Source organism: Myotis yumanensis, unplaced genomic scaffold (assembly GCF_028538775.1).
Source record: "Myotis yumanensis isolate MYYU_CA2020_CCGP unplaced genomic scaffold, mMyoYum1.0.hap1 SCAF_1, whole genome shotgun sequence".
Taxonomy (NCBI): domain Eukaryota; kingdom Metazoa; phylum Chordata; class Mammalia; order Chiroptera; family Vespertilionidae; genus Myotis; species Myotis yumanensis.
The window spans coordinates 186078846-186092552 of record NW_027223752.1 but is presented as its reverse complement, the minus strand read 5'-3'; positions in this window follow the sequence as shown (position 1 = coordinate 186092552).

Sequence of the window (13707 nt, the reverse complement as noted above, 5' to 3'; positions counted from 1 at the left end):
TTTTATTGCTTCAACGTTAAAAATGTTCACCACGTAACTGACTCAGGCAAATGTGCACTAAGCACTTATAAGTCCATAATCACATTTGCTCCTAGGAAATGCTCTGAAGGAGGAGGATAATATTATTATCATCCTTATTTTGCAGATGAGGAAATAGAAGCTCAGAAAGTCTGGGTGACTTTCCCAGAGTCACAAAGCTAGAAAAGGTAGAGTCAGCATGAAACTCAGATAGATGCTCAGTTAAATGCGATGTTCTTTTTGACTTCTCCCCTAAGTTAATCACAGGGAGAAGGCTGTCAGTCGGTCATCAATACATATATCTATGGGTCACTTAACTGCGCCAGGCATCTGGGATACTGTAATGAATGTGATCTGTCCCTTCCTGAGCTGAAAGAGATACTTACACCCACAAATGCTAAGCATTGCAAGGGATTGTTTTTGGAGAATAAAACACAAGGAACCCCTCCTAGACTGAAGTTGGATTGGAAGCAGGGGGAGGGGGAGTGTGGGAGGGGATTGGTGTGATGGTGTCATAGACAAGAATTTACCTTGTGAAAATAAAGCTTCCGGACCCTGCCCTTTATTGCTGTTAGCTGTAGCCAAGGACATTCAGGCTTGTTTTATTTTGTGGGATGATTCAGTTATCACACCCATGGGTTCAATTGAATAGTGGGTAGAAAGTCCCATCCCCGCCCAGACTAGCTAAACCAGTGTCAGTAGTTTCACAGCCCGTGAAATACTCTGTAAAGAAATACACTCAATTTGGAGTAAAATGTAGAACTAGCCCTGGGTAGAGAAGTCACACCGGACCCATCTCCTGTTCGGTTAGTGCTATTTTAAGCAAGAGAAGGACATGTCTTTGTGGGGAAAAGTGCTGTTGGACTTGATGCAACTCTTGAAAAACCGACTTTTACATTGGTCTCTTCCCCCGATTGACACAATCAGAAAAAGTTGACAGGAAAGTGCTAACAAGACACCATTGCAAAAGTTAACAGAAGAGCTCCCTTGAAGGTCTCTGCATTCAACTGGAAGATGAGGAAAGGGGATGAAGGATTGCACATGGAAGCTTTTTATGAACCTGGTTGGAAGTAGCAGTCTTCAGTTCTGCTCACATTCCATTGGCCACAACTCACTCACATGGCCTCAACCTCGCTGCAAGGGGAGACTGGGCAATGTAGTCTCTCTGAGTGGCCTGGAAAAAAGGAAAGTGACCACAGCCAAACTGCTACTTCTAACCAGCAAACATGAATTTGTAGTCTTAGACAATAATTTGCAGGAGAGTGACAAAAATGAAGTCTTGATGCATCTCTATATAACCAAGGGACCAGCACAGTGATCTATTTAGCGTGTTGAGTCTGGCATATGCAAAAACTGAAGAACCTTGTTCCCTTCCAGTTGAAAGCAGAGAACCTCAAGGGAAGGTGGAGCCACAAGATGAAAGGAGCTTGTTTTTTTTTTTTTAAATCTTCATCTGAGGATATGTTTTTAGTGCTTTTGAGAGAGAGAGAGAGAGAGAGAGAGAGAGAGAAAGACAGACAGGCAGACATGGATGTTGCTTCTTGCATGTGCCTTGACTGGAATAGAACCCGCAACCTTTTGGTGCACTGGACGATGCTCTAACCAGCTGAGACACTAGCTTGGACAGGAGTCTTGGGGTTTTAAATGACAACATGGAAGTCCTCCTTCAGACCAAGAACTGTCCTGTGAAATTCACAGTAAGCTTCTATTGTGGAAGGCACTGAGAATTAGGCAGTGTTTCAAAAGTCTTAAATTTAAGGTTGAAGGTGGTATGACTCTCATGTGGAAGACTACACAATCTATTAAGGGAGACAGATTTGTAAGTGATGGCAATGCAGTCCTCTAATACAGGCCTTAAGAGAGAGGTCTGCAACTCAGAGAAAGGAGTTCTAAACACTACCTAGGAAAGTGGAGGTTACCCCTGTCTGGTGATATCTGAATAGATGGTGAAGGGTGCATAGGAGTTTGGGATTAGGAGGCATCGGAAATAACAGTAAGGTCATTTCAGTGACAGCTTGTGCTAAGGCATGAAAAGGCAGAGGAGTCTGGGAAGAATGAGATGGTCTGTCACCCAGCTTATCTCATTTCGTGCTAACTCTGCTTTCCCTCCCCACACCTCTAATTCCGCACACCTTCCACTCTCTGACCTGAAGAAGCAGCATATTCCAGTGGCTAGGTGTGGTAAAGAAAAGTTTATTCTGACGCTTGTTAAATGGTAAGGAGGACTTAATTCAGGACTATTGCAAAGGTGTTAAGACTATTACAATAGGGATGAGAGATGGGACTCAACTTTGAATACAGCAAAGACATCTGGGGATTTACAGCCAGTGAGCACACTGAGGAGGTCAGTGGATGGAAACATGCTAAGAGAAGAAGTTAAGTGTAGGAGGATTCTTGCTAAACCAATTTAATGGGAACCTTAATTTAGATAGGACAAGATGATGAGATACCAAGGGTTGGGGATGAGAAATTTGATCTTCATCAAGGGTAGGGGATTCTGGGAAAACCAAGATGACGGCATAGGTAAACACCGGAAATTGCTGCCTCCCACAACAAATTCAAAAATACAACTAAAAGACAAAATGGACACCATCCAGAACCACAGGAAGGCTGGCTGAGTGGAAATTCTACAACTAGAAGGAAAGAGAAAAGCACACTGAGACTCAGATGAGCTGCGGAGGTGGAGTGCAGAGGTATGGAGGCACACGCGGCAAGGGCTGGCGACTGAGGAGGCGGCTGTCTTTTTGAATCTAGAGGGAGCCACAAGCCCCCGACTGCTCTGAACTCCAGTTCCGGGTGAGTCTCTGGGGATCTAGACTCATACGGGGAGAAACTGGACTGTCTGGCAGCAGGCAGAACTCGGAACTCGAGGGCGGCTTTCTCTCAAAGGTGCTTGCAGCAATTACCAGGAAACTGAGTCGCGGGGCCCCTTAGGGCAGGGCTGAGGATCAGCCTTAGCTGCTTGCTCCACCCTGTTGATCCCCTGAGACCCCGCCCCACTCAAGTTGCAGCAGAGGCTTTTGCATTTGAATGCCCTGGCCCTTTGCAATCTAAAATTACCTAACAAACTGCAGCTGGGCCAGACAGACCCAGAACTTCCAAGAGAAGGCCCAAGGCCCCACAGCAGCTTGCATTGCTTCACAGCTGGGCCTCATTTGGGCACCTCCAAATCCCAAACAAGGAAGGGGAATCTGCAGATCTCTCCATAGCTCCTGCTGGGTAGCCCCAGGCAGAGGCTAAATTAGCACCTCCTTAGATCCAAGAGCCAGTGTACCCAGTGGTCAGAGTGGGACCATCCAGATTACAACCCCTCAGATCCATAAGGGACACACTCAGGGGCAGACTCAGTGAGCACCAAAGCCCCACTGAAGCAAGTCTTGCCCCAGAAGGGTGTCTCCAGCACAGAAGTTTTCCCACTGTAGACACAGCTGATTCTCACAGCCAATAGGCCTGGAGGTCAATTCCTCTCAGTGATACCTACAACAATCAAGGCTTAACTACAACAAGACTGTGCACAAAGCTCACAAAGGGGTGCACCAAAAGTGTCCACCTCAAGTAATTGGGGAGGCTGAGCCACTGGGCCCTATAGGACACCTAACACACAAAGCCACTCTACCAACACAGGAAAGCAAAAAAAAAAAGTGGAAACAAAGAAACAGGACACAAATGACAGAAATGGAGGAAAGCAAACTACTAGATATAGAGTTCAAAACCACACTTTTAAGATTTTTCAAGAACTTTCTAGAAACCGCCCATTAATGTAGTGAGACCCTCAAGAAATCTAGTGAGACCCTCGAGGTTATGATAAAGGACCAACTAGAAATTAAGCATACATGACTGAAATAAAGGATATTATGCAGCATTCCAATAGCAGACTAGAGGATCGCAAGAATCAAGTCAAAGATTTGAAATACAAAGAAGCAAAAAACACCTAACCGGAAAAGCAAAATGAAAAAAGAATCCAAAAATATGAAGATAGTGTAAGGAGCCTCTGGGACAGCTTCAAGCGTACCAACATCCGAATTATAGGGGTGCCAGAAGAAGAGAGAGAGCAAGATATTGAAAACCTATTTGAAGAAATAATGACAGAAAACTTCCCCTACGTGGTGAAAGAAATAGACTTACAAGTCCAGGAAGCACAGAGAACCCCAAACAAAAGGAATCCAAAGAGGACCACACCAAGACACATCATCATTAAAATGCCAAGAGCAAAAGACAAAGAGAGAACCTTAAAAGCAGCAAGAGAAAGAAACTCAGTTACCTACAAGGGAGTACCCATTTGACTGTCAGCTGATTTCTCAACAGAAACTTTGCAGGCCAGAAGGGAGTGGCAAGAAATATTCAAAGTGATGAATGCCAAGAACCTATAACCAAGATTACTTTATCCAGCAAAGCTATCATTCAGAAGTGAAGGTCAGATAAAGAGCTTCACAGATAAGAAAAAGCTAAAGGAGTTCATCACCACCAAACCAGTATTATATGAAATGCTGAAAGGTATCCTTTAAGAAGAGAAAGAAGAAGAAAAAGGTAAAGATACAAATTATGAACAACAAATACACATCTATCAACAAGTGAATCTAAAAATCAAGTGAATAAATAATCTGATGAACAGAATAAACTGGTGATTATAATAGAATCAGGGGCATAGAAAGGGAGTGGACTGACTATTCTTGGGGGGGGGGCGGGGAAGGGGTGTGGGGGATGCGGGAAGAGACTGGACAATAATCGTGCACTTATGGATGAGGACAGTGGGGGTGGGGTGAGGGCGGAGGGTGGGGTGGGAACCGGGTGGAGGGGAGCAATTGGGGGGAAAAAGAGGAACAACTGTAATAATCTGAACAACAAAGATTTAATTTAAACAAAAAAGAAAAAAAAGGGTAGGGTATTCTCTCTAAATTGACCTATCAAGATTCTTATTACAATTGGACTCAGCAAGGACGGGAGGAACCAAGGCTAAGGCCGAGTTGGGAAGAGGACTCAGAGGACCCTGACGAAGTTTGGTGAAGGAGCAAGTCTCTATCAGGTACTTGGGTTCTTGAACTGAAATGACTAGACCTGGATTCTCGTTCTTATCTTGAGCTGAATGCTCAATTTCTCTGTGCTAGTTAAGTAGGGATCATAACAATACCTGCCTCAAAAGAATACTGTGAGAAAGAAGTGTGTTAGCCCTAGCTGGTTTGGCTCAGTGGATAGAGTGTCGGCCTGAGAACCAAAGGGTCCTGGGTTCCATTCTGGTCAAGGGCACATACCTTGGTTACAGGCTCCTTCCCTGCCAGGCCCTATCAGGGTGCATGCAGGAGACAACCTATTGATGTGTTTTTCTCACATTGATGTTTCTCTCTGTCTTTTTCTCTTTCTTCCACTCTCTCTAAAATATCAATGGGAATATATCCTTGGGTGAGGATTTAAAAAACAAAACAAACAGAAGAAGAAGAAGAGGAAGAAGAAGGAGGAGGAGGAGGAAAGAAATAAGTGGGTTAAATATACAAAGCACTTAGAACAAGGTCTGACACAAGGTGAGTCCTCAATAAATGTTAGTTGCTGTTGCTTCTTCTTACTATTATCATTAATGTCTTTGATCATAGAACACATTTTCAGAAGGTAAAGGAGTGAAGGTCAGTCAAAAGGCCTTATTTGAGTCTCAGAAGGGCCATTAACTTGGGTTAAGTAAAGGAACTTGCCTGACCTAGGTGAGTCTTTGGTTTTCCCATTTTTAAGTGAGACCTTTGACTTCTAATACTCACGCCCTCTTGAAGGGTTCCTGTGAGAGTCAATGAAAACAACTTTTGTAAGGTGGTAAAGCTCTATTTGAGTGGAAGAGATGATAAAAGCCACCACACCTACCTACTCTTACTTCACTTCCTGACCCAGCCCATGTTCCACAGGTCTCTCAGCAACCTCTCACCAGCATCCCTTTTCCCTCAACCTCTGGCTTTGCTGGAATCTACCTCGGTACTCACTTTACTAGGCCTCGCTTTACTGTCTCTCCTGTTCCTAGCTGCTGCCCACATGCCCATCAGCCACAACCCAATCTACACATCAGGCTTCCTCGATCTCTGTCCTTTTTTTTTTTTTTTTTAAATATCTTTATTGATTTCAGAGAGGAAGGGAGAGGGAGAGAGAGATAGAAACATCAATGATGAAAGAGAAACATTGATCAGCTGCCTCCTGCTTGATCTGGGATCGAGCTCGCAACCCGGGCATATGCCCTGACCAGGAATTGAACCATGATCTCTTGGTTCATAGGTTGATGCTCAACCACTGTGGCTGAGCTGATCTCTGTCCTCTCGTGTTACCTTAGGAATCTGAGAAACTTAGACTGAAAGGGCCCATTGGTAGCATTGACAGATAAAATATAGAATGCCTAGTTAAATTTGAATTCGAGGTAAACAATGAATGCATTTTTAGTACAAGTATGTCTCAAATATTGCATGAGATATACTTACACTGAAAATTTATTGTTTATCTGACATTTCAGTTTAACTGAGCATCATGGATTTTTATTTGCTAAATCTGGCAATTCTATACTCAAAATGGGGACAGATAGGATATATAGGAGGAAGTGGAATTGGGAGGGTGAGTGGACTGAGGGACAGGAACAGAGAGTGAGAGAGTTATGTGAAAATCCCTGGACTCATTATTCTCATCTTAAAAAAATCCAAGGTCCATTGGCCCACCATGGTGCATTTTTCTTTCAGCTACTCCAAGGAAAAGGGTATGAGAACATAAACTCTACATTGCCCCGAGTAGTCTTTTTATAAAAAAAAATTTCATCACATCCATAGTTTAATTACTTCCTTTAATTTTGGAGAGGTCTATAAACTCTGGCTGCCTTCTTGTTTTTATAAATTAAGTTTTATTAGATCACAGCCATGCCTATTTGTTTACGTTTTCTGCATCTGCTTTTGTGTTATAGTAGCAGAGTTTAGTAGCTGAACAGAGATTGCCGGGCCTGTAGAGCCTAAAATATTTACCATCTGGAATTTTATTTAAAAATCTCCCAAGCCTAGCCTGTGTGGCTCAGTTGGCTGGAGCATCATCCTGTACACTGAAAGGTCACAGGTTTGATTCCCTGAGCAGGGCATATACCCAGGTTGCTGGTTTGATCCCTGGTTAGGGCATGTATGGAAGGCAATCTGTTGATGTTTCTCTCTCACATCTCTGTCTCTCTGTCTCTCTGTCTCTCCCTCTCCCTGCCTCTCTCTCTAAAATCAATCACACACACACACACACACACACACACACACACACACACACACACCTTCCAAACGTCCTTTCTTTTTTCTTTTTCTTTTTGCCTTAAATGTGAGATGTCTTCCTACTTAAACCTAGAATTCATGCTTCTCTGTGTTCCCATAGTATTGACATCTCTGTAGCACTTAAAAAAAAATCTGTTATATTTACAAGTTTGGTAACTATCTCCTCTACTAGCAGTGGTTTCCTTGGGTGACAGGAGCCATATTTGTTGTTGTTTCTGTTTTTGCTGAGCCCCTACCATAATGTAAGCACTTAGTGTTTGTTGAATAAATGCGAGAGGTAGTTATAATGGGAAGAGTCTGGGTATTAGATCCAGAAAGACTTATTTTGAGGTCTAATCTCTTCCTCTTACTGTCTACTTACTCAACTATTATTGAGCAAGTTACTTAACCATTGTGAGCCTCAGTTCTCTCAACTATAAAATGAGGACAATAATACTTAGTGAGGCTTCGATGGGATAATGCATATAAAGCACATGGTATATTATTCACTCTTTTTCTTCTCCCTTTAATGAAGAAAGAGAGTGGAGAGGAGAAAGGAGAGAAGTGGTTTCTAAGGAAGAAGTAGGTAGAGGAAGTGATGTGGAGACCAGACGGACAATTTACCAGTCAGCATTAGAAACCTTGAAGCCTGTGAGTTGTCTGGTGGGCCTCTCTCCAGACTGTCTCTCTGCCTGTGGCTTGTTCTCTCTGAGCATGAGAACAAGATATAGCGGTGCTGTGCTCTGGGGATAGTCACTGCACCACAAACCAAAGCTCTGTCTGGACAGGACCACAAATACCCACTGAGCCTCAAATAGAGATAGTGATCACGACACTCAACAAGCCCCTTGGTCCCAACAGCTGGTGTTTTGATGATCCATCTCCAGACTGTGGGCATCTCATAGCCGGGCCTTCAAAGTCTGTGCTGTGCATGAGAGCCCTGCGTGCTTTGCATCTGGTCTTTAGCCTCAGTTAGATAGAATCTCTCCCCCCTCAACCGCCCCCCCCCAAAAAAAACCTAGAAAGTTAGCTCTTGAACCAATGGGTCAAAGAATAAATCACAAGGAAAATTAGAAAATATCTTGAAAAGGAAAACAAAATATAAACATACCAAAACTTATGGGATGCAGCAAAACATCTCAGACAGAAGTTTTATATTGGAAACTACCTATATTAAAAAAGAACAAAGATCTCAAATCAACAAACTAACTACATCTCAAGAAACTATCAAAATGCCAGTGGCATGTTTTTTAGAGATATAAAAGCCATCCCAAAATTCATATGAAATCTCAAAGCACCCCGAATAGCCAAAACAATCTTGAGAAAGAAAAACAAGGTGTAGGCCTTACACTTTCTGATTTAATAACATATTAGAAAGCTATAGTAATCAAAACTATATGGTACTAGTATACAGACAGATATATAGACCAATAGAACAGGGTACCAACGCAAAAATAAACTCTCACATATATGGTCAAATTATTTTCAATATGGGTTCCAAGACACCACCATGGGAAAAAGTTAGTCTCTTCAATAAGTGATGTTGAGAAAACTGGATATTCACATGCAAAAAAATGAAGTTAGACCCTTACCTTATACCATATACAAAAAATTCAAAATGGATTAAAGACCTAAAGCAAGACCTGAAACTATAAAACTTTTAGAAGAAAACATAATGTCAAACATTATGACATTGTATTTGGTAATGATTTCTTGTTATAATGCCAAAAGCATAGGCAACAAAAGTAAAAATAGACAGTTGTGAATATATCAAACTTTAAAACTTCTGTGCAACAAATGGAACAATCAACAGAATAAAAAGGAAACATATGGAATTGGGAGAAAATATTTGCAAATCATAATCTGATAAGGGGTTAATATCTAGAGTATATAAAGAACTCCTACAACTCAATAACAAAAAACAAACAACCTGATTAAGAATGGGCAAAGAACTTGAATAGACATTTCTCCAAAGATATAAAAATAGTCAACAATCATATGAAAAGATGCTCAACATCACTAACCATCAGGGAAATGTAAATATAAGCCAAATGAGATATCACCTCACATCTACCAGGATGGCTACTATAAAAATGAAAGAAAGAAAGAAAGAAAGAAAGAAAGAAAGAAAGAAAGAAAGAAAGAGAAAGAAAGAAAGAAAGAAAGAAAGAAAGAAAGAAAGAAAGAAAGAAAGAAAGGAAGGAAATTACAAGTGCTGACACAAGGATGTGGAGAAATCAGAACCTTGCTTATTGTTGGTGTGAATGTAAGATGAATGGTTCAGCCGCCATGAAAAACAGTATGGAGGTTCCTCAAAAAAATAAAAATAGAATTACCAATGATCCAGTAATCCTACTTTTTGATATACATATTTTTAAAAATTGAAATCAGGATTTCAAAAAGCTATTTGCACATCCATGTTTATTATAGATTATTGACAATAGTCAGAAAGTGGAAGCAACCTAGATGTTCTTCAATGGATGAATGCATAAGCCAGCGGTTCTCAACCTGTGGGTTGTGACCCCTTTGGGGGTCAAAGGACGCTTTCACAGGGGTCGCCTAAGACCGTCGGAAAACACATATATAATTACATATTGTTTTTGTGATTAATCACTATGCTTTAATTATGTTCAATTTGTAACAATGAAAATATATCCTGCATATCAGATATTTACATTACGATTCATAACAGTAGCAAAATTACAGTTATGAAGTAGCAATGAAAATGATTTCATGTTTGGGGGTCACCACAACATGAGGAACTATATTAAAGGGTCGTGGCATTAGGAAGGTCGAGAACCACTGGCATAAGCAAAATGTGGCATATACATAAAATGAAATATTATTCAGCCTTAAAAAGGAAATCCTGCTATATGGTACAGTGTGGATGAACCTCGAAGACATGCTAAGTGACATAAGCCAGTTACAAATGACAAACACTGCATAATTCCATATATGTAAGGTATCTAATGTGGTCAAATCCAAAGACAAGAAAGTAAAATGCAGGTTGTCAGGGACTTGGGGAGAGGGTAATGGGGAGTTATTGTTTAATGGGTACAGAGTTTTAGTTTGAGAAGATGAAAAAGTTCTGAAGATGGATGTTAACAATGGGTGCAGAACAATGTGTATGTACTTAATGACATTCAACTGTGCACTTAAAAATGGTTAAGATGCCTGGCCAGCATGGCTCAGTGGTTGAGCATCTACCTATGAACCAGGATGTCACAGTTTGATTCCCGGTCAGGGCACATGCCCAGGATGCGGGCTCAATCCCCAGAATGGGGCATGCAAGGGGCAGCCAATCAATGATTCTTTCTCATACTTGATGTTTCTCTCTCTTCCTCTCTGAAATCAATAAAAATATATTTTTAAAAAATGGTTAAGATGGTGACCTTCATATTATGTATATTTTATTACCACATATACATTTAAAAATACAAAAATAGGTATCCCTGAATGTCATTTCCAGAAGTCCTCGTTCTGTAAATCCAGGGCCCAGGAATCTGCATTGTGAACATGCACCTGCGATGATTTTGATAGAAATAAATAGGCAGTTAGAGCTACAGGGAGATAAACTCCTCCTCATGATCTGAAGACGCTTTCAGGAAGGTGAGCCGCCAGGAGCTCTGGAGGACTGAGGCACTCCCTGCTGGACTACTCATTTTTCACTTTGCTGATGAGTTGCAGTTGAACACCACCTGTGTGTGTAAAGGGTGGTGCTGAGATATGGATGGGAGGTGTGAAATCTGCTTTTCTTCTCAGGGGAGATGGTCAGACACAACGAAATACAGAACTGAAAAGCTCAAGCTAACACTTCTACTCCCTTTCCACTTCTGGGCATCGCTGCCCAGCTCACAGAATTGTTCTGAAGACAAAATGAGATAAAAGAAGTGAAAGTATTAAAAAAAAATTTTGTTAATCAATTATTCAGTGTTTGCTTTTAGGGTGAGTGCTTGAATCTTGACTCCGTAAAGTGTCAGGGCAGAAGTTCTGGATCCTGAGTACAATTGAACATTACCTGAGGAGTTTTTTTAAAAAACCCACCCTGACCCCCTTCCCTCTGAGATTCTCAATCCGTTGGTTTGGGGAGGGGGGAGACGCTGAGCTTGGTTTTTTTTTTGGTGTTATTGTTAATCCTCATCCAAGGATATTTTTTCCATTACTTTTCAGAGAGAGAGAGAATGGAAGGGAGGGAGGGACAGGGAGAGAGAGAGAATCACCCATGTGAGAGAGAGGTATAGATGGGGTGACCTTGACCTGGAATCAGACCTGGGACTCTTCGGTGTGAAGGCTGACACTCTAACCACTGAGAACACCGGCCAGGGCCTGAGCATGGGCATTTTTAAAACAAGCTCTCAGGTTTTTCAACTGAGAACCGTTGGTCTGTGGAACACACAGGAGAGGATGAATTCTGACTGGGAAATGCTCATAGACAAGGTGATGCTTGTGCTGGACCATCAAAGGATGTGTAAGATCTGGGGAGTGATATTTTTGGACTAGGTAATATGTGCACACAATACAAAATCCCAAAGTCCAATAGGGTCTGTGGTGAAGGGTGTATCTTCCTCTCTGTCTGGGGTGCAGCCCTGCTCCCCGCTCTGGAGCAAACAGTTCTCAGCAGTTTTTATTTATACAGTTGCCTTTAAGGAACTTGTCACTTTGGTACGGGGAAGGAGAAGGCAGAAATGGGTGTCATTTTCTGTTTCTTGACCTTCCACTAGGCACCAAAGGGTATCTATATATAGGTAGAGCTTGACTGGGGAAGTTGGTCAAACCCGAAAGTTGATTTTCAGGGTGCGGCTTTTGTGTGGAGGAGTGGGGGTTATTTCTTTCTTCCAGTCACAGTACATTCCGAGTAGCCTGATTTTTTTCAATTACACTTTCTTTGTGAGATCATTGTAGTTTTATGTGCCGTTGTAAGAAATAATACAGAGGTCTCATGTACCCTTTGCCTGAGTGGCTTAATTTTCATTCCAGTGCTAATCAAGATACTTCAAATCAACTTCTCTGGGGTGGTTTTGAAGAGTGTACCTGGGACTGGAGAATTCAGGGGAGGCGTGGGGGAGTGAAGAGGAGCAAAGTGGTTTTGGGTTCCTGTCGCAGGATCTGGGGAATCAAACCAACATGCTCATGTGCTTACGTCTCTGTGGCTGACGACAGATGCTGCTTCTCTTTGTAACCCGCTCCGTGTGCGTGCCGGGGAATCATGGTTACCCCAGGCAAGGGACACCTGGGCCAGGGTGAGGCTGAGCCAGCCATTTCTACCTGTGTCCAGGCTCCAGGTCAGAAGGCAGAAGAGGTTGGGTCTGTCTCTTCCACATCCCATCTTCCTGGTCTTCACATTCACAGAAACAGACAAATGGAGGCAGCAAGCAGGCCTCCACCTTGTGTCTGATTTTGATACCCCAGGTTCTTGTCCTACAAAGTTTGAAGAATAAAACCCGTGGACCAAGGATTTTAAGCAAAAGCGTGGACATTTATTGCAGGGTCCCCACAATGGGGAAACCCAGTGCGTCTTTCTGCCTAAGGGTTTGTAAATGCTGGCAGCTTCTTTGTCTGTACATGCTACTTTCTAATGGGACCCTTCCTCATTTTATGCCCCCATGTTTTTTCTTAATTGGCCAATTTCCCCCCTTTTCCTGCCTACTATCAATTTCAAAGTTTCAAAGCCGACCTGGCACTCCCTTCCTTCTCTTGTAACGTTCTGCTGCTTTCTGTCCTTGTATGCTAAACATTCTAGCGGTTTGGAGCTGGCTCCATCTGTCACGTAAGCAATCCTTTCCCATGGACCCTACCCTAATGCCTTTCTTATCTCTAAACTAGAGGCCCAGTGCGCAAGAATTCGTGCACCTGGGCGGGGGGGGCTGTTCCTCAGCCTGACCTACTCCCTCTCACAGTCTTGGACCCCTCGGGGGATGTCCACCTGCTGGCTTAGGCCCGTTCCCTAGGGGATCGGGCCTAAAATGGCAGTCAGACATCCCTCTGGCAGTCCAGGAGCCCTTGGGGAAGTCCGATTGTGGAGGAGGTAGGAGAGGCTCCCGCCACCACCACTGCGCTCACAGCCATCAGCCCAACTTGTGGCTGAGCAGAGCTCTCCCTGTGGGAGTGCACTGACCACCAGGGGGCAGCTCCTGTATTGAGTGTCTGCCCCATGGTGGTCAGGGTGTATCATAGCGACTGGTCATTCCCCGTTGTGCCACTGTTAGGGTCAATTTGCATGTTACCCTTTTATTATATAGGATCCTTTCAATTTGTTACTGGATTCCTGAATACTGCATCTCTCTGTGAAAAGAGTTTCACAGATTACACGAAAACAGGGTGGCTGTGGTCCCTTCCCTGCCTTCCACCTTTTAAACTGCATTGGCAGAAAGGAACACCTAGTGCAAAATTTCTTTGAAGTTACATACTTGATTTTAGAAATGTGAGCATTTTCTATTTTACTCTGCTAGTT